This window comes from Podarcis liolepis, assembly GCF_965112155.1.
Source record: "Podarcis liolepis genome assembly, chromosome: 11".
NCBI lineage: Eukaryota > Metazoa > Chordata > Lepidosauria > Squamata > Lacertidae > Podarcis > Podarcis liolepis.
Genome location: NC_139565.1, coordinates 3,309,992 through 3,329,277, shown reverse-complemented (window position 1 = coordinate 3,329,277; position 19,286 = coordinate 3,309,992). Strand labels below are relative to the sequence as shown.

The window sequence follows — 19,286 nt, the reverse complement described above, 5'->3', positions numbered from 1 at the left end:
GAGAAGTGTTCACTGATGGGTTAATAACAGGATGATTTCGACCACAGTATGAAGCTTAAAAAAGCAGCATTCACCAATGTGTTGCCCTCCAGTTGTTTTGTTTTGAACTGCAACTGCAGCTGTTTTTGATATGCGCAGCAACTGGCCAGCATACAGAGAGACCTAAGCAAAGAACGCTGAGGACCAGGTTACTGGGGGCAGCCATGTGGTGCCCCCCCCTCAGATGTTGTGGGACTACAACTCCCATCATCATTGACCGTACATTGGCTGCTCCTGAGGTAACTGGATATTGTTCTATGGCTCTATGATGGAAGGGCATGTTGTTAAAGGAGATGAGTGTCAGGAGGGAAAGGTACATTTGAACGGCAATATTTGAGCAGTCAATGTGACATAATCCTAATTAATTGGGATTAATGTGATTAATCCTAATTAATCACTAGATATTAATATATTTTCCAATTTATTCCTTATAAACAAAATCATGAATTATCCTTGATTTCCCCCCTTCAGCTTGGAGAACTGGAACTTGTGTCAAGAATGTGAATATGTATGCAGTTTACTTCCTCTGGCTGTGCTTAAGAATGAGGGGAAGTTATTTTACATAGCCATCCCCTTCAATTTACAGCTCCCCCTCTCTCAGGGAGTCCTGTCCAGGTCAGTAGGTTTGAGCTGGCATAAGCAAATTAAGGATAATGACTTCTGTGAAAAAATCTTTTGTTTCTGTTCTGTATTCCCATCAGAAGAAGAGATAAAATAAAGATGAATTTTCAAATGAGTTCATTCATAAATGCTGGCTTTGACATATTATTGATTTATTGGGTCTAAGAATTCTACAGAGTGCACTCCATGCCATTATGAGTTTCCCCATTGACAGGACTATAACTTCCAACTTCGCATCAGCTATTTTCATTGCTTGTATGGCTATGTGAAACATCAGTTCATAAAAAATATTGTGACTCTATATTTCTTTTTACTTCTTATTGGAAATATATTCTACTTGAGTTGAGAAATGGAAGTACATTTGAGTGACTTTTGAGCTATATATATATATATATCTATCTCAAGACACCAAGACTTAAAGCAGAAGCTGAGAATAAATTTCTTGTGTTTTAAAGCTGGGTATATACGTACGTAGGTATATTTTGCCTCACATAAAATTGTGATAACCTTGCTGGCTTTTGGTTTGCACACAGTTTCCTTATTTATTTATTTCCACAATCTTACAATATTTGCCATATATTTAAAGTGCATTATTTAAAACACATGACTCCCCACCCCCCAATAATCCCAGGAACTGTAGTTTTCCCTTCACAGCACCTCTAACTACAATTCCAATTATTCTTTGGCAAGAGGGGAGTCATCCGCTTTAAATGTACTTTATATGTATGATGTGTATTTACAACAGGGAAAGGGAACTGCTTTGAGCCTGGCATCTCATTCGCACGCTCTCGCCATCCACTCCTGTACAAGGGAAGGGGCCTCCAGTCTCCCTAAGTATTGAGGGCACCTCAGAATGTGCAAGTGTCATCTTGATCCTGTTAGCTTAGCCCTGATTCTATTTCACACACATGCTTGAGTGACTAAAAAAAATGGGTGGGTGCTTTCCCATTTCTAATATCACCACACTACCACCAAAACTATGTTCGAGTCAGTCATTGAAGGCGCCCCATCTCATAAGTCCATCTCAAAGTTCCCTTTGGCTGGACTTAACCGTCCAGGGGTCCTTACCTTTTACCTTACCTCATAAGCATGGGTGCAACATTTGGAGGGGCAAAGTCTGTCAGCAAGAAACAAGGGGCTTATATTTTATTATAAACCTTAAAATGTTGGCAATGTTGGGGTTTTCAAAATTACTGTTAGTGTTTCTTTAACAGTTGTGGGTGATGAATTTTGTTAGTCTGTACTAGGGAGTAAACGGCGTTTCCGTGCGCTGCGCTGGTGCCGGCTCGCCAGAGCAGCTTTGTCACACTGGCCACGTGACCCGGAAGTGTCTTCGGACAGCGCTGGCCCCTGGCCTCTTAAGTGAGATGAGCGCACAACCCTAGAGTCGGACACGACTGGCCCGTACGGGCAGGGGTACCTTTACCTTTACTAGGGAGTAAGGAGGTCGTGTGTGTTGCTGAAGCTGCCTTTCATCTCATTCCCTTCCAGGGGGCAAATCCTCACTCATTAGCAAGAAGTCTATAGAATGAAGACAGCTTGTGGCTTTTTGACTGAGACTGTTCCCATTTTGATTGCAGGTCTAGGGAACTAAGTAAATGAATCGAAGTTCTCCAATCTCAACTAGAAAAGCCACACCATGCTGATAGGGAAGGAAAGGAGGCAGATACAGGTTTGCTGTTGACTTCTGTTATCTTGGGTATTCCTCTTTAATGGGATTTTCTGTATGCAATGCACCCTCTTTGAAGTGGGTATGGAAGATCCTGTAAATTTTTCAGGTCACTATATCTGTAATAACAGAGCTATGTTTATAAATGCTGGAGTTACAAGTTATTTACTTCATAAATTATGATAAAGCACACTATGTTTGAGTATTTGATGTGCCTTTAGACCTTTTGAAGCAACATCATCATTCGTCAAGGCTGTTCAAGAGATATTCATTAGAGCTGTAAGGGCAAGGGTGCTGTCATTGACTGGAAGCAACTCCACTCTTCCAAAAGGAACAGCCGATTAATAGTGTGACCTCTGTAGCCACTGTTTTTCAAGGTTACACCAGCATCCTTTCAAAAAGCCACAGGGTGGGTAAATGGAATCCATTGCTGACTGGAGAAGTGGTTTTGGGGGGAGTTATTCTTTAGCTTCCCCCCTTCCTTTTTTCCAGACTGAAATTGCCCCTGAAGCAGCCCTCCCTCTAGCCCTGCTGGAGAGAGAGGTGGAAAAGGCAAGCATTGTGTTGTATTCTGCTGCTCTTGTTTTTCCAGTGGGATTAATAGCAGCTTCTGGGGGAAAGAACAATCTTGATTGTGTCACGTCCGTTTTGGTCCCAAGCATTTTATTGTGTATTTATTTTAAGTGTGTTTGGTTTGTATGAGATGAGATTTCATGTATAAAGTCTTGGAGGAACGTTAACTAGTTTTTGAAGTGAAGGTGCATTTTTCCCTATATTTCTTTATATTGAGGCCGCCACCTATTCCACTGCTGGGAAATTAAACTGCTACAGTTCATGTGGAAATCAGATTAATCACAAAAATGTTTCAGTTATTCTGGGAGAAAACCAAGGACGCAATCCTGAAACTATTTAAACTTAAGTAAACCTTCACTGAAATCTATAAACCCTGAAGTAGGCAAGGTGCAAATCACACACCCCCACACACACTTTGCTTTACGTTTTCTTCCACTACTTCCTGTTGTTCCTGTCACATAGTCTGCATCTGTGTTGGAATTGTTTTTAGGATGTTCTTAGGATGTCTCTGCTTTGGGACAAGGGTGGCGCTGTGGGTTAAACCACAGAGCCAAGGACTTGCCGATCAGAAGGTTGGCGGTTCGAATCCCCACGACGGGGTGAGCTCCCGTTGCTCGGTCCCTGCTCCTGCCAACCTAGCAGTTCCAAAGCATGTCAAAGTTCAAGTAGATAAATAGGTACCACTCCAGCGGGAAGGTAAACGGCGTTTCCGTGTGCTGCTCTGGTTCACCAGAAGCAGCTTAGTCATGCTGGCCACATGACATGGAAGCTGTACGCCGGCTCCCTCGGCCAATAAAGCAAGATGAGCACCGCAACCCCAGAGTCGGCCACGACTGGACCTAATGACTAAGCTGCTTCTGGCGAACCAGAGCAACGCATGGAAACGCTGTTTACCTTCCCACCGTAGCAGTACCTATTTATCTATTTGCACTTTGACATGCTTTCGAACTTCTAGGTTGGCAGGAGCAGGGACCGAGCAACAGGAGCTCACCCCGTCGCGGGGGTTCAAACCGCCAACCTTCTGATCGGCAAGCCCTAGGCTCTGTGGTTTAACCCACAGCGCCACCCGCCTCCCTTAAACATTGCCAAATGAAACCTTAAACATTGCCCAATGAAAACCTAACTCCTCTCATCTTGAGAAATAAATGAAGTAATATCTATAGCTTAATATAATCGTAACCTATCACAACGGCTGTAAAGCAAAAAGGATTTGGTGTTAGGAAAAGTGGCCCTTCAGTTGGGTGATCTGATAAGGCTGAGGGAAAGTAGAAGGGAATGAAGTGCCCTGTCTCACAGAAGGAGCTAGATTAGGGCCCCCCCTTTCCAACTCTATAGTCCTGTTCGATGCCCAGCCACGCTGGCTTTTCTGCTAGAGCTGTCTGTCATAAGGCTAAATGTCTGTGGCAGAAGCAGACAGAAAATAATTTCCCTTCCATGTGTTTCCCTGATGCACAGTTTCTGCTGCTCAGGAACAGCAGTGGATGAAGAAAGGACAGAGAGCGTGAGGGAGGCAATGAGAGGGCCAAACAAGCAAGAGCAAGAGGAAACGACAAGTCCAGCTGGTTGCTTGCGGTCAGGATCTGAGGCACAAGTGCTCCTGCACCTGGCTAGCAAGGCAAAGAAAATGGGCCTATGGCAAATACGATTGTTGACAAGAGACCAGTAGCTCATGGAATGACAGGAACCCTGGTGTGTGTCTGAGGAGGTACTATCCTAAGATGTCACAAGTGCTTAACTTTGCCTGAATGTGTCCTAGTTTTTCCATTATACAAAGTGCAGGGCAGTTCTTCTCACTTTTGCCTTATCAGCAGCTGTCCAGTAAGTGAAGTTAAGTTGGGGGACAGTGGCAAAGATACATTACATTTCATGGCTGACCCAGCATGTGAATCTTTGCCTCTCCACTGTAGGTCTAACACACCTTTTGGATCTGGTATAAACTGAAAGGTGGGGTGCATATTAAATGAAATTAATTAAATTAAATTAAATTAAATGCTTGGCAGGGGGTTGGACTCGATGGCCCTTGTGGTCTCTTCCAACTCTATGATTCTAGTACTAAGTAAATGAAAGAGAAAACATCTTTTAAAAAGACAGCCAGTGTTTCATGGCTAATAACTAATAAACACGTTGATTTAGAGAATGCAATTTTAATATGAAACAACAACAGTGAGTATGTTTGGTTCAGTCCTAGTCCAACGGTATAAGCACTTTGCTCCAGTATCTCAGATAGTCCCCAGGGAGCAGGCTGAGACCCAAGGAGCTTGTTGCCTAGCTATAAAGTGATTACCCTCCAAATGTCCCTATTTTCCAGGGATGTCCCCAATTTAGGGAAGCCATCCCGGTTTCTGATTTATCCCAGAATGTCCCACTTTTCCTTAGGATGTCCCTATTTTCATTGGAGAAATGTTGGAGGGTATGGAGTTATCTGATCCCCAAGCAGTCTGAAGGTAGCCTTGTATAGGAAAGGTTTTTTTAAAAAAATGTTTAATGTTTTATTATATTTTTATATATGTTGGAAGTTACCCAGAGTGGCTGGGGCAACCCAGTAACATGTGTGGGGTATAAATAGTAAAATTATCATTATGGAATGTGAAATTCCTATTTTCATCGGGGAAATGTTAGAGGATATGCTGAAGTGAAAAAGGCCATGGGAACTGTGAAGAAGGTCGTAGGAACACTACAGTGATGCTAGGAACATAGGAGGTTGCCTTAGATGGAATCAGATCATTCGTCCATCAAGCTCTGTATTTCTTACACTGACTGGCAGTGGTACTCCAGGAGTTCAGGCCGATGTCTTCCCTAGTGTTACTTGAGGACCTTCTGCATGCAAAACATGGGTTTTACCACTGAGCTACAGATCTTCACCTACCTTTCTGCTATGGGTAGGACCTGTTCAGGAGGGGTTCCATATATCTCCTGCGCTTCTTAATTCCTTTCATTATCTGCCCAGACTAACAGAGGCCCTCCTGGAAAAAACAAGCCCAGCACGAATTTAACTAGAAAGACATGGGATCTGCATAATTGTTTTAATTGCAGGCAGCTGTACCCAGAATAGTTCTGCTGTCAAACAGACCAACAACTTTGGGGCAATATCACAGCCTTTTTAGTATAACATAAAAGGGAGGAAACCTCTTATGATCCCAATCATTATTATTGTATTTTCTTCTTTAAAAAATATGAAAATCTGTTACTGAGCATGGGAGGGGGAAGAAACCATCTCTTCATGGAGAGTATTTTAAATGAATTTAAATTATGAAGACAAATTAAGTTATTCACCCACTACTTCAGAAGAATGGAAGCCGGAACCTCTATATACATATCTTGGTAGTTAGCATATTTTAAAGGCTCAGATTGACAGTTGTTATATCAGAGAACTTCATGAAGGTGCCAGGTACTGGCACTAGGCCTGGAACTTATACATTATGTTACCTCCCCTCTGCTTGCCTGAAACTGCAAACACTTTTTAGTTCAGCTTAGAATATTATCTTATACAGGGGCATCTTACCCATAGAGGCTAGCGGTGCAGGGCGCCAGGGCGCCAAGTTCTGGGGGGCATCAGGGAAGAGACGGAGGCTGGACGCTGCCCACCTCCTCTAGCCCCGCCGGCAGCACCGTCCTCCCGAAAAAAAAGTTGACAACTCTGGGAAACGGGGAGCTTTGCACCATGGCACCAGAGTATTGATTTACATGTGTTGAGAGTGTGCGCGCACACATGCACATCTGTTTCCATAGGCAGTTATAGCAGTTTCAATTGAAAAAAATCAATGGCCTGGATAAATTACAGGCATAAAGACAGGAATGAGCAATAGAACAGTAAGAAAAGCCAAGTTCTACCACCTAAGCATATGCTAAACTCAGTTTAACTGCAACACATACAGCAAATGTGATTCCTTTCATACTGAGCAAGGACTGCTATTGCGAGAACATGTATGTTTACATTTTAGGGGTGGGGAATCTGATCTAGAGGCTTCATTCATAATCCCAAACTCAGTACGTGCGGAACCACAGGTTCAGCTTCTGGTGCATGTGCTTAGCTTACAAACTAATGGGGTGGAGCTGCCATGTGTAGGTTATAACTGTGTGGCTGTGTTAGAATAATTATTTCTCCCCACCCCAACACACACACACACACACACACACACACACCAATACCTATATCCAATAATAATTCTGCTCTCTTAATTCACTCAGAAGGCTGTCACATTATGAGCAATATGACTAATGAATAAATCTTAGAGCTACCACATTAATGTCATTGAATTAGCCTGAGATATCGGTTCACTTATTTGAAAAATTAATGACTTCACACTTTGTTTTATTTTTCACAGAATCTTGTCTGTGGCCCTGTCATGTTTTAGAACAAGGCATTTTGGCCTATTTCCCAACTCATATGCAAAAGAGGAGCCTATAACTATTAAGCCGCTGAGTAAAACCTTTCTGTCAGGTGCTGCTGGTGGTTGCTCACGAGTAACCAGGCAGGACTCCAAACCTGTCTTTTACAGGTTTTATTGTGCAAACTATTTACAGGGCAGATCTCCAAAGTTCCTGTCCGTCTTAGTCACTGATAGAATCTGGGAGTGGCCCCTTCCGGCTTCTCCCCCAACATAAGAACTTAGACACCCCAAATCTCCTCCTCCCCTCCTTGCGTTTCACCCCTCTGTGCAGGCTGAGTGATGGAAGTGGCGTCTGTGCCTCCTGGCCAGCTGGGCTGGGTGAGGCGCTTGGGCTCTCAGCAGCATCTTCGAGCCCTCTCCTCGCTTGGCTGGCCCCTTCCCTCTCTGCTCCACTGGAGGTGTGGCTTTCCCCACCGCTGGAGGAGGAGCTGCTCCTCAGAAGCCTCATAGGCTCTCTGTATTCCCCTGCCTCTCTCCCCTCTTCCGATGGCAGTCCCCTGACACTTTCTACACCAGGAGGTTGCATATTCTCGGACTAGGGCTGGCTAGATAAAAACAATGATTCTGAAGAAATTTCATATTGAAATGGGTTGTTTTGATTTGTCAGTTATTTTGAGAAATAGCAAAATAAATAAGCCAAAGATGCTTAATTCTTAAACCCAAAGGTTTAAGAGACAACCATGGCAAAGTTTTCATGTGGAGGAATGCAATCCTATGCATGTCTAATTGGAAGAAAGCACCAGTCAGTTCAGTGGGGTTTCTTCCCCAGTAAATGTGCTGCTGTATCTGTAAAATGATTTGGTAAAACCAAGTTGGGGAGCAGGAATACCTGGTATTGGCTCCCCCAAATCTGGCAACCATTCTGAAATCCATCATGATTTCAACAAACCTGCTTCAACTTTTCCTTGCCAAATCATCTGTATTTTCACTATTAAGACCTCTTTGCTATCTATCCATTACTATCATTATTTCCACACAATAGCTTTAACCTTTTAGAGATGGCAGTTTTGCAAAACATCCATGCATAAGACTAACAGCCCTCAGACTACAAATGCCATGATGTTATGCAACTGAAATAAAATACAGATATGCAAATATATGCAAGTGAACATTTGATAGTATTGAATGAAGCGATCTGAATACTGAATGAAGTGATCTGCAATCAGTACAAATCAGAATTTGAACTAGGAGACAGATTTTTCTCTGAATTCTGGTGCTCCTAGCCAAAGAACTGAATTGATATAGTTGTCTTATATGTAGTTAAACCATTTGTCCATTTAGTCCACTATTGCCCACCACAACTGGCAGAAGTATTCTAGAGCCTGAAACAAGGTTTCTTTTTAGCCCTACAATTTTTTAAAGCTGTTGATGCTAGGGATTGAACCCAGAATTTTCTACATGCAAACCTTGAGCAGTAGTCCCTCTTTATGTGTGGAGTTCATATCTGCTTTAATATTGGTCTTTTCCACTCATTATTCACATGTAGGACATATCCATGTTGACAGTGGAGTGGAACCATGCTTTAAGTCCCTCCACCACTATTGCTGTGCATTGCTGTCTGCAGAAGAATTCTGCCAGTGAGCCATGTGTCTGTGCAGTTGGGCCACCCATGCAACTTGGTACCCCAGTCATACACAGACCCTAAATATAAGAAGGTGGCTGCACATCTGGATTCAACATGAGTTTTCCTCCATTTTTCTCTTTTGCAGCTTCATATCTGCAAAGCTGACACTTCTGCTTTGAAACAAGGGAGTCATAAGAATCCAAGAAGAGACCTGCTGGATCAGTCCAAAGGCCTGTCTAAATGTAATCCAGCACCCTGTTGCCGCAGTAGCTAGCCTCTTGGAACCCCACAAGCAGCATATGAGCACAATCACACTCTCCCATTCATGTTCTTTAGAAACCAGGCTCTGATGCTGGAGGTAATATAGAGCCATCATAAGTAGCAGCCATTGACAGTCACATTCTTCATAAATTTGTGTAATTCCCTTTTAAAACTATTCACGTTGGTGGTTATCATTACATCATGTGGCAACAAATTCCATGCACTTTGTGGACAAGTACTTAGTTTTGTTTGTCTCAAAATTCCCACCGTTCAGCTTCATTGGATGACCTGAGGTTCTAGTCTGATGAGAGAGGGAAAAGAAACTCTCTCCATCATCTTTCTTCACACTGTGAATAATTTTATGTATCTTTGTCTTTCCTTACTCATCTTTTTCCTCACATGAGAGTTGTTCCAGCCTTCTGATCATTTTGGCTGTGCTTTTCTACACAGTTTGCGGCACTAAAATATCCTTTTGTTAGATGCAGTGGCCAGACCAGACAGAATTCCAAATGCAATTGCACCATATATTTGTAAAACAGCATTATGATATTAGCAATTTCATTGATTCATTTGCTGGAGTTCATTACGAAGGAAGTGTTCTCCTAAACTGCTTTACAAACTGATTATCTTAAATAAAGTAGATGACAATGCTATACAAAAAGGTGAATAAAAGCTGTGGACAAATTTAGCCTGTTTCCAATGTATCTGAAAACTGTGTGTGTGCATGTGTGTGTACATGCATGTATATGTGTATAAATCAATGGAGGGTAAAAGACTCAATTCTAGAAGTCCCTGAGCTCTGACAGATTCTCATTCTCTAAGAGATAAGAGCACTAGGCAATCGGCAGGATCAGCCTCTAAACCTCCCAGTCAGAGCTGAAAATGTTTGATTAAAATAAATCTTCAAGGACATTATTTTCATTTTAGATGCTGTTTTTCACCTTCAGAAGTCTCTGGGAGCCTGAGATCTTATGCTTTGCTTTGATAGCTTTTGTTGATAATCTGAGGAACACTAAAAAGCAAGCACTTTTTGATCCTTAGGTTCACTGACTACCAGCAAGGGGAAAAGACTCATATAGCCAAGAAAAGAAGAATGACAAAAGAGGGACCCAACCATCTCCTTTGTGATCCATCTACTTCCTGACGCTCCCTAGGCATTGTTAAGCAAAAGTGAGATGAAGCAAGGTAGTTCTAGTTCTCTACTGATTGATATACTTTCTCTCTGAAGAACTGAGTAATTGTCCAACTAAAGAACATCATTCCTCAAATGCAGCATTACATTTGTCCATGTTGTAAAAATCCTAAACATAAATGTTATGGGACAGCCCTTAAAACACACCTAGACAGGTACAGGCAAAAATCTAGAGGACTAACTCTGGGCATTGGTTCACTGAATGGGAATAATGTGTTTCTAGATTAGCCCAGGGCTGATCTAGCTTCAATGACTTGGGCAATTTTAGAAAACAGAACAGTTTCCCCCAAACTTGTCACATTCTCTGTTTATTCTGACACCAATTTTCGGCCAAACTGGACCCCATCATGCCCCTGATTATGTCATTAGTGCGACCCTTCCTCCAAGTGCAGGTAAGCCCTTAGTTGAGTCTTCCAGCCAACCTCCATTTAGCTGCCAGCTCCAACAGCCGTGGGAGCAGTGAGAGGTCTCTTAGCCCTTGGCTGCACTGGCTCTTTGGAAAACTTAATTTCTCAGGTCTGCTTGTGCCTGGCAGTTACACAGACGTGTGCTGGACACAAAGCCAGGAGAGAACTCCCACTTCTGCCACTGATGTCTGCAGCCAGGTAAGTAGATGGAATGGAGGGAGGGAGGGAAGGGAAGGGAAGGGAAAGGATGGTTTGAATGTGATTGTGAGAGCCTGGTTGGGCAGGAGGGAGTGAAGAATTCTGAGGGTACCAAGCAAAAGTTTGCAACTATTCTGACACTACTTTTTATTGTTATCCTAACAGAGACTTGTGAAATTACCATCATCATCATCACCACAAAATGAACACATTTTCATGCAGCTGGAAGTGCTTGTTAAAAAAAGAAATATCTTCTGTTGTTTCTGGAAAGTGCAGCTAGAGGGTGCCTGTCATAACTCTATCATATGCTGCTTAGACTTACTGTGGAGTGGGCTTCTGATGTGGAGAAAGGTTTCCTGCAGAACAATGTGACCATTACTGTGTGTATGATAACATGAGGGATAGGGAGAAGGCAGTCTCTCAAGCTATGTTATGCTTAGACTTCACAATTAAATCTTCTTTCAAAAGTAACTTTATTATCCGGGAAATGTAAGTGATTGTGTGGGTGGTCGCTGAACAAATACAGGCATACCTGGAGGATGTGGACCATTTGGACCCCTTCCAATCAGGATTCAGGCCCCATCATAGGACCAAAACTGCCTTGGTCACACTGTTCGATGATCTCTGGTGGGCTAGGGACAGAGGTGAAAACTGTTTACTGGTTCTGCTGGATCTCTCAGCGGCTTTTGATACCATTGACCACGGCATCCTTCTGGACCGTCTACAGGAGTTTGGAGCTGGGGGCAGTGGCGTAGCGTGGGTTGTCAGCACCCGGGGCAAGGCAAGTAATTTGCACCCCCTAACCCGTGGATTTTAGCACTCAAGTGCGAGCGAGCGCCCCCCCCCAGATGTTGCGCCCGGTGCGGCCGCCCCCCCCTGCACCCCCCACGCTATACGCACTGCTATACAGCTCCTTCCTCCTGGGCCATGTCCAGAAAGTGGTGTTGGGGGATGAATCACTTGCAGGGAGCCTCAGGGCTTTGCCCTCTCCCACATGCTTTTTAACATCTATATGAAGGTGCTGGGAGAGATCCTCAGGCAGTGGCGGACCTACGTTTTTGAGACCCTGAAGCTTGAACAGATCTGGGGGCACCTTCACAACCAGCAATGAGGTCTGGGTAACCACTGTTATTGTCTTCTGTGGGGTTGTTCCATGGCAGATCAGTAAAAAAAACAAAAAAACTACCACATCTCAGATTTTGATTAAAATTACTGCACTGGAATATTTCACATGTCAAATTCATAGTTTTCAAGTTACCGTGATATTCCACTGACCTTCAAATGTTGTGCTACTGACTCTCAAACTTGTGAATTGTTGAGCTATATACAGCAACAAAAATAATCAATTGGAGTTGTGCAATGCAAATTGGGTCCACTAGACCAAAGATTGTGAAGCCATGTGGACTAAAATCACTTCTGGAGCCCTCCAGGATTAAGGGCCCTGAAGGTGAAGCTTCATTAGTTTCATAGTAGACCCGCCCCTTTCATGGGGTTTGGGCTGAGTGTTCATCAGTATGCGAATGGCACTCACCTCTACCTCTCATTTAAATTGGAACCAGTGATGACAGTGAATGTCCTGTGTGAGTGTCTGGAAGTGGTTGGAGGGTGGTTAATGGATCAAGGTTGAATCCGAACAAGACAGAATCCCTGGGGGACAGGAAGGTGTGGGGATTCCCTGGTCCTGAATGGGGTAACTTTGCTACATATTACCAGGTGGATAGACTGGAGGTCATTATAGACTCACAGCTCTCCAGGGAGGTGCGGGTCCATCTGGTACACTGGCTGAGACCCTACCTTCTTTGCCGGAGTGGTACATGCTCTGGTCATTTCCCACTTGGATTACTGCAATGTGCTCTATGTGGGGCTACTTTTGTTGTTTAGTCGTTTAGTTGTGTCTGACTCTTTGTGACCCCATGGACCAGAGCACACCAGGCACTCTGTGGGACTACTAGGCAACTGCAATTAATCCAGAATGTGGCTGCCAGACTGGTGACTGGGAGTGGCATAACCACGTAACGCTGGTCCTAAAAGCTCTGCATTGGCTCCCAGTACATTCTGAAGACAGTTCAGTGTTGTTGCGAACCCTTAAAGCCCTAAACAACCTCGGCCCTGTATACCTGAAGGAGCGTCTCCACCCCTACCACTCAGCCTGAACACTGAAGTCCAGCTCCGAGGGCCTTCTGGCAGTTCCCTCGCTGTGAGAAATAAAATTACAGGGAAAGAGGCAGAAGGCTTTTTCAGTAGTTGCACCCACTCAATGGAATGCCCTCTTAGCAGATGTCAAACAATTAAGCAACTAGAAATTTTTTGTAAACATCTGAAGGCAGCTCTGTTTTGGGAAGTTTTTAATATTTAATGTTGGTGGTTTTCCCTCCCTGTATTTTTGTTGGAATCGGCCCAGAGTGGCTGGCACAACCCAGTCAGATGTGTAGGATACAAGAAATTGATGATGATGAAGAACCATTTGGTTACTCCAAACTAAGGTCAAGTTCCCGCAGCTTCAAACGTATCTTAGTAAGCGAAATGGTAAACTTGTAGGAAATAAACAATGCTTCAAAGGCTTCAGATGCCACCTTATTCAGTCACTCAAGAAGCCCTCCTCCGATCTCCATAGAGTTTAGTTGGCTCAAAATTGTGTTCAAACCCCAGACGTTCAACAGCCAGGTAGCTCACACCTCTAACAAGCCCCCTTTGCAATCTCAAGGATCACACCTGGACTTTGCTGGGCCACGGACCAAGAAACAGGTGAGAGATGCCATTGCCTTGCTGGCATAGGATTCTGAACAGGAGTGCTTAATTCTCATGGGTGGCAGAGTTCCCTTTGTGCTCCACTTGCTTTTAAAACAGGTATACCTCTAACCTTCCTTATTTTCTTCTCTTTTTAGTGTGGGTACTGTGACAGATTTTCATGTTTACTCTTCAGGTTTGGGAAGTTAGGGACTCTCTCTTATAATTAAGGTGTGTATGCACTGTTTGATTTCCTGCCTACAAATGTGTAACCTTGATGTCTGACACAGCATCAATATATTCTGTCTCATTTATTTCCGGGAAATAAACCAAACTTTCTGTATTTCACTGGTGTGTGAACTTCTTTCTTATACATAAGGGTAAAGAGTATACACATATTTTTACGTCCCTCCCTATATACGTTGCTCTCTGTTAGAAACTATGGGCTGTTTTATATAAGAAAACAAGAATACTGACTGTGGGCTGGTTTCTTCTCCAGTGCCTTTTCAAAGCTAAGTTCTTTTTTTTTTTTAGCAGAGGGGAATAATATAACGCTTTGTGGGTCATGGACATTTATTTGCTAAGCTCTGTTTTTGTGATGCTGCTATCACAACAAAGCCATGACTGAGTGGCTGGAGAAGATTTCTTCCATTGTTGACACTATGCTGATGGTGTGTCATAACCCTTAAATGACAGTGAGAAGAATATGGAGCAAAATCCAATCCCGAATTTCACCCTGACATTCCTAGTATAGAAAACATAACATAACCTGGCCGAGTGTCTCTGAACTATTGTTAACCTTCTTTTTCCCTTGACACCCAGTTGAAGATCCTCATCTCCTCATGAGAAGCATCTCAAACCTGATTCAGCTTCTGGTTTTTAGTGAGGGGTGGGGAGTTGCAGTGAATCTGTTAATTTGTGAAATGATTTGTATTGTGAGGCTGTTTCAGAAGCTGTCTCTGAATCTGGACAGATTTCGTTGTCCCCGAGAGGGGGCAATGACAATAAAGATATTATTATTATTATTATTATTATTATTATTATTATTATTATTATTATATTTTTAACAACTGTATCCCAAGGGGGGGAAAGTGAGTGCAAATAACAGGGATATCTTCATATCTTTAGTTTAGGAATATGCTCACTTTTGATCCTCTCTGATCTCATGGAGCTAGTATCTATTAATATGCTTAAAATTTTGCCTTGTTTTATGGTTACCAATTGCCATCACCTTGGCTTTTAATACACAAGGTGTCTTGAAAATTCGTTTTCTTCCATGGTAAGCTAATAAGGAAAAAGACATACTAATTTGAATAGCAGAACAGCAGAACAATACAAAATTGTTTTTAAAACATTTGAAAATAATTAGATATAATCACAGCTAAGGTTGCCAGGAATGTAGCCACATGGTTCTATTCAAAACAGCAGAGGCACACCAGATGTAAAAACTAACATGGGAACACAGATTGCAACCCATGAGACATTCTGCTTCTCCTCACCAATTATTTGCTTGCTGCCACCACTCCCAGAGTGCACAGAAGATGCCAAGCTATGCAAAAGGATGGCTGAAGAACCTCATGTTATCACCTTGTGCAGGACATGCAACGTACCGTGATACAGCTGTGGATTTCAGGCAGGAGTCTCTCCCAGCTGTACCTGGAGTTGCCAGGGATCGAACCTAGAACCTTCTGCATGCAAAGCAGATGCTCTCCCACTGGGTTATATAGCACTGCTTGGAGGATACTGTTTTAGAGACACTTTCATTTTTAAAAAAGTGATTTGATGACTGCAGCTTTATCCATTGTGTGCCAATGTTCCAAACAAATCTAGCACACACTGGATCAAAACAACAAAGCCAATGTCCTCAAATATGGAACAGTCACCTTCACAAGATTGGCATCACACAAAGTGGTTATCCAGCACAGAACTGGGCAGAGGTAGAGGGAAAGCCAAGCAAATGTGTGCTTATGTGCTTAACTGGCTGAAAGAAGGTTCTGAGTCTCTTCCTGGCAGAAGCACTCCACAGCACCCAGCAAGCTGTTGCTGAGTGTCATGGCAGCTCCGCAAAAACCCAGCTTTCACAAACATCCTCTCATAGGCTAAGAGAGAGCAAATTGCCCAAGCCCACCCAATGAGCTTCATAGCTAAGTAGGGATATAAGATGGTTTATTAACTCCAGGTAGAGCATCCAAGTTCCTGGCCCATATTGATACACAAGCAAAATGTCACTAATCTGGTGCAACACCAACCCTTAATTGGTTCAGAATGTGTACATTTGCTTGTCTTATAAGCAGGACCATTAATTCAGATTTTTAAGAACCTAGCATTTTGTAAAAATGGAATGTCTTGTTCTACAAACTTCCCCCAAAAAATATTATGCAAAATCCACACATTTTGCAAATGTCAATTATTATTCCGTGAGATGTGTCAATCAAGAGCAATTTGATGTGAGATACAAATCAAGAGAGATGGCCGAAATGGCCACTTCCATGTGTTCTCACAGTCATTTAAGACATTGTTTCCTGTACCACAGAGCTATATGTATGACTAACACAACCCTTTGGGCTGGGATATTTGTGGTCTTTCTCGCATTCCACCAGGAGTGCTAACCAGTTCTTCCTGGAAAAGACTTCCATGATCACCCCATGTTGTTGCATTATTCATATGGGAACCCTTGCAGTGTGAAACTGCGTCACATAGAAGCTGCTCCCAGACTGTTAGGAAGAGGGCAGAGCATATAATAAGGGCCGCCCAAGACATTTTGCTGCCTGAGGCAAAGGACAAAATGGCACCCACATGCACCCAATCCACCTATAGTAGTGAATCCTACTTCAGTACTAGCAATGGGACACAGCCTTGCCCCTGAGAGAGATCAGTAGGTAGACAGATAGCGGTGGAGGGCCAGCTGCCTGGGACACACTGCTAGCCTCCAACCAAAGGGTATAGTCAGGAAGCTCAGCAGCAAGAGCTGAGGAGCACCATGACTTTCCTGCATCTGCCGCCTGAGGCAGTTGCCTCACTCTGCCTAATGGTATGACCAGCTGTGGGGACAGGAATCTGTGAAAAGTGAAACAAACTCTCCTTTCTTATCCCTGTAGCTTCAGATCCCTTAGCTTATATTTCTCAACAGTCAATCTCCAGAAGTATAAGGCCTAGAAATCTCTTTGAACAGCTGAGATTCTAATGGGTGCTTGAATGCTAAATCCTTGATTTCTGGCAATACTTCCACTCCACTGTTCAATCCCCTTACCAATAAGTGAGGTTCTCAAAGGCACGTTTCCTGTTCCTTCCCTGGGCTTTGTCTTTAGGAGCAGCTGAAATGCATTTGCCAAGCTATACTTGGGACTTCAATTTCTAAACGCCACTCCATAAAACTACAGCTCTGTAGACCAAATTTTATGTCTAACAAGATAACCACTTATTAATATTTAATCATCTTTGGCCATTAGGAACACACTTAACAAAAACGGAGTCTGAACAGCTGGTTAATGCTGTATTTATTCATGTTTGCCATCATTGTTGCAGCTCATTATATGTTCTTATTAATGGATGGTACAGTGGTACCTCAGGTTAAGTACTTAATTCGTTCTGGAGGTCCGTACTTAACCTGAAACTGTTCTTAACCTGAAGCACCACTTTAGCTAATGGGGCCTCCTGCTGCCACCGTGCCGCTGGAGCACGATTTGTGTTCTCATCCTGAAGCAAAGTTCTTAACCTGAAGCACTGTTTCTGGGTTAGCGGAGTCTGTAACCTGAAGCATATGTAACCTGATGTACCACTGTATTTGATATCTCATTGGTTTCCTAATTAACTGTCTAGTTCAGTTTTCAAAGATGCATGGAAAGCAACAATAGCTTCTAAATACCCCTTTGCAGCCAGAAGCTTTGCCTTGAAAATGTTAGTTCTAACATTTGCTTCCATGCTCCCACTTAAGCTATGTCTCCCAAACCCTTACTGAGCCACTTTCCACTGCCGTCCTCTTCCTTTTAAGGTTATGTGTACTCCACATATACAGCCCAGTTCACAAACAATGCGGAGAAATGCCATGTAGACTTCAACCAATGCCTCTGCGGTTTGTTGCTACTAGCGATGCCTGAAAGGAAAGAAGCATTTCATTTTACAATCAATATAAACAACTGCTTCATCTCATCCATAAATTTTCTTGAAAGACATAAACAAAGCCCAATCCCAAATGAGGTCCTGCTCTCATTCACGCCTTTAATCTGAGTTTGGTTTATACTAGGACTTTCATTCTCACCCACTCATTTTCTCTCTATGTACTTTAGCTATTGAGGAATATAAAAGAAATGTTTCAAATAAATGACGAGAATGTGAAATAGCAAAATGAACTTAATATTCTTCATGATTTTATAGGATGAGAATGTGTAGCCAAACAACAGCAGGGGAATTTCAGCATTCTGGGCAACTATGATCTGAGGTTAGACATTGCAAGGTCTGAGTTCATGAGCTCTTGTTTGTTCTGCATTTCAATAACACACTCTCTGCCCTTCTCATGGGTAATACTTTCCACCTGATTGACAGCGTCTGTCTGGAGCAGTGGTGCAGCTCGTACTGGACCTCTGATCCAAAGGCAAACCCCCCCCCCCCATTTGACCTCCATATTTTATATTCAGGCAGTGATGGAGTTGTGGTCTGTAGACTTTATGCACAGCCTTTTATTCATCCACCTAAATATGTCTGAAAATACGTTTGACTATGTTTGAAAATATGACAGAGCTAAATGCCTAAGAATGAGTTAGTTGATAAAATCTTTCCGTGGGCCTCTGGATCATCTGGTGGGCTGTTTTGTTTTGTTTCATTTTTAAGAAGTCTAAAGAAAAGTCTCTTGCCAATTTGCTTACTGAGAAGAAAAATGTGCCATTAACATTCTACCAAAGTATGACACAACTTAAATAGTTTAAACTGAGGAGGGGGAGACATGATTTGGAATTATGAGCCTCAAAGCTTGATGGCATGAGCGTGAAAAAAAGGGAACCTGCTCCCCCAGTGCAAAACCTCTGTTTGTATTTAATATGTTGATGATTCCACAACATACTTTTTAAATCAAAAATATAAACCCACTGGGTTGTAGCCAATCCGAGTCCTACTCAGAGTAGATCTATAGAACTTAATGAACAAGACTAATTTAGCTCAAATAATTTCAAAGGTCTACTCTTGGCACACACACACGTGCCCCAAGTAATTCTACACAAATTCCCTAAGTTTGATTAATACGGCCCGTTTGGGCCTGCTTTCTACTGTTTGACAAACTTAACCAGGCCACCTTCTCCTCCCCCCACAAGCCCAAATTCCAAATTTGAGATAGTCCAAAGCTGCTGAAGCAGCTGGTTGTAATCACTTGAAATGATGTGTTGTATCTTTGTGCATTCCTGGCTGCCTCATACAGCAGCTTGAGTGCCAAACCTTTTACCCCACTAGGCTCTGCCAGGAGGAGCTTTTGTGTTTTTAAACAATCTGTCCACTAGATCACACACCTGTTCTCCTGGAACTGTTAATCCTGTTCTTGAGAAGAAACTCATTTATGTCTTACTCAACCTGGATTGGCTTTTCACAAGAGTGGGCATATACAATAATAATTGGTCCACTCATCAATGGGGTGAGTGCCCAGTGTCCTTATTATAGG

General features: G+C 42.8%; 1 long non-coding RNA gene across 1 annotated transcript; it reads left to right on the top strand.

Moving 5' to 3' along the window:
- Positions 1 to 4,435: 4,435 nt before the first annotated feature.
- LOC310688519 lies at positions 4,436 to 11,386 on the top strand. The gene is made up of 3 exons (XR_014517000.1): positions 4,436 to 4,517; positions 10,160 to 10,915; positions 11,081 to 11,386. It is a non-coding gene; the product is annotated as an uncharacterized lncRNA (long non-coding RNA).
- Positions 11,387 to 19,286: the final 7,900 nt, after the last annotated feature.